This window comes from Apteryx rowi, unplaced genomic scaffold (genome assembly GCF_003343035.1).
Source record: "Apteryx rowi isolate R43461 unplaced genomic scaffold, aptRow1 scaffold_718, whole genome shotgun sequence".
Lineage (NCBI taxonomy): Eukaryota > Metazoa > Chordata > Aves > Apterygiformes > Apterygidae > Apteryx > Apteryx rowi.
The window spans coordinates 412,812-415,497 of NW_020451003.1; the positions used below are offsets into that span (position 1 = coordinate 412,812).

A 2,686-nucleotide genomic window follows, 5' to 3' on the forward strand; every position below is an offset into this window, starting at 1 on the left:
CCTTGCAGCGAGCTCCTGACTGCCACTTTGGCCCCGTCGCTGCAGGAGCAGCGCTGAAATGCTGGGCTGCCCCTGCCTCCGTTTCCCTCTTTTTCCGCTTTGCACTCCGGTTTTGCAAGGACTGGTCCAGCGCGATGCTGTGCCGCATCCTCAGTCGTGCCCAGGGGAGCAGATCCAGCGGGCGAATGCCACAGCGATGCCCCCACCTGGCCTCTTCACCCTAAAAAATGAAGCGAGATAGACAGATAAAAGACAAAGACGGCTTTCCCCAAGCCAGCCGGACCCCGGGGCCTCTCGGTTCCCCTCCGAGAGCCGCGTGAGAGCCCGTGCAGGGAGGTGGCAGGAGAGGGAACAGGCTGCGGGCCTGGGGGAGCAGGCACCCTCCAGCGTGGGAAYTGGGGCTGCCCTTTTGCATTCACGCCTCCCTTTGGCTTTTCCTCCTTTGTCACCTCCTCCTATCACCTTGCCTTCTTTCTCAGCTTGCCCCCCCCCCCCATCGCTCTTTCTTGGAGGCTTTCTGTGTCGCGACGCCTCCTCCCCGTGTCTGCCCTCCTCCGCGCCACGGGGCCCCGATCCCTCCCTCCGCCTCCCGGCGCTGCCAAGAGGCCGCTGCGAAGCCGGGGCTTTGCTGGCACCGCGGCTGAGCCGGCCGGGGGAGGAGGGCGGCTCGGGTGGCTGCTCGCGCTGCCTCGCCGGGGCTCGTGCGGGCCGTTCCTGAGCGTGCCCGTGGCAGGACGGCCACCGCGGACCCCCGTCACGGGGGTTTCGGGGAAGCGGGCGTCCAGCCCACCGCAGCTCCCGGGTGCATTTGGCCGTCCGCGGGCCGGCTGGGTGCAAGGCGCTGTACGATTTGCCCCCCCCGGCGCTCTCGGCTGCGGCTGCTCATGCTCTTTGCCCCCGCGGTTGCGGCGCTCCGGCCCGTGCCGTTAGGTGCCGGTAGCTGGTTGGGAGGGCAGGAGCATCTCCGCCGGCCGCCGCACCGCTGCGGCACTGGTGCTTGGCTCTCCGGCCTGCTCGGGCAGCCGGCTGAGGCCACGCGGGATCGTTTCGACGCCCGGTGTCGTGCCAGGTGGGTGCCCGTTGTGCCGAACGTGGAGGTGCTGCCACGCCGGCGCGRGGGGGACGGCAGCGCTCGGCGCCGTACCTGGAGCCTGCGGGAAGCTTTGGGCCACGGCAGTAAGGTGCCAGCCCAGGGCCGGGTGCGTGGGACAGCCCCGTCCATGCTGGATTACGGTGAAGGCTTGGGCATCGCACGCCGTGTGAGTGCCGGATCAGCGCTGGGGTATGGTGCAAGGGACCCCCCCCCCCCGGTCACCCTGTTGGCCTAAGGGGAGGCGAGAGAGCAGGCGCCTGGGTGTCCCCTGAGGGTCCCGCAGAGCCCGGAGGAGAGCAGGGGTCCCTGCCCCGCTGCTCCCATGGACAGGATGGATGCGCCGGTGGCTGGATGCACTTCGCGAGTGTTCCCTGCAAGCATTCCTTGAGGCTGATCCTTCCGCAAAGCGGCCGCGTTTCCCCATCTGCTCCCCCCCCCCGAGTCGTCAGCTGGGGAGGCCACGTCACTGCAGGGGTAGGAGGTGGGTGCCCCGGAGCTTGGGTGGCCTTGGGCCCTTCGGAGCAGCCCGCGGTGCTGCCTGCCTCAGGGTGTCCCGTCCTGGGAGAGCTGGGGGCTGCCAGGACACATGTGCGTGTTTGCGTGTCCTGAAACATGCTCTGCGTCCGCACGGCCACACCGTGCACGTGTCTTTTTTTGCACGTACGCGTATTCCTGCTTTGGGCATGGGCCGTGCCCCCGCGTGGGGACTGCAGCGCCTCCCGGGGCAGCGCTCATGCGTGTTCATGCGTGTGCTGCTCCGGGCGGGCGGGTGCCCACCAGTGTGCATGCATGCAGCAGCACACGTGATCACCGGCAGCCCTGTGGGGGTGCGCACAGGCATTTTGAGGGGGGCCCACATGGGCCACTATTTGTTTGTGCGTAGCGTCTGTGCACAGTGGAGCACAGCTGTGCTTGGGCCCGTGCGTGTCTGCAGCTTTACGTGCTGCCGTGCACGCGTGTGCATGGTCATAGGTGGAGCAGCGTGTGCGTGCAGCTACTGCCCAGTGCATCCTTTTCCCGTGCGCTTTATGGGTGTGTGTGTGTGTGTGTGTGCGTGTGTGTGTGTGTGTTTGCCGGTGCTGCGGGACGCTGCGGCCGCAGGCTCCAGCATGACTCTGCGCGTTTGGCGGTGGCACCTTGCAGCGGGTGCCGGGCCCTGCGGCTGCGGCGCAGCACCTTGCAACGGGTGCGAGCGCAGCCCCGGCCGGGCCACCCGCGCCTGSCTGGGGCTGGCGAAGGAAGGAAGATGGAGCGGGTACCAGCTCGGCGCCGGGCGTTTTTCTTCATAAACAAGGGTATTTAGGGCCAATTGGAGCATGGATAATTCCCGCGGCAGCCAATAGCCGGGCGCCGGCTCCATCGCAGCGCTCGCCTGCAATGGAGGCCGAACCTGCCGGGGCTGCGCGGCGAGGGGGAAGGGAGAGGGAGGGATTAGCGCAGGGCTGCGGCTCCGCTATAAAGCGCGGCGAGGGGCCGGGGCAGCGCAGAGCTCCGCTTCGCCCCCGCCGCTGCGGCGCCGCGCCCCGTGCAGGCACCCGCGCTCGGCCCGCTCCGCCCGCGCCTCCCTGCGCGCCCGGCTCCTCACCATGCCCG

At 68.7% G+C, this 2,686-nt stretch overlaps 1 protein-coding gene across 2 annotated transcripts in view; it reads left to right on the plus strand.

Moving 5' to 3' along the window:
- The window catches only part of NDRG4 (NDRG family member 4), a 15,052-nt gene that overhangs the window by 1,809 nt on the left and 10,557 nt on the right, over window positions 1-2,686 (plus strand). The window lies entirely within an intron of this gene.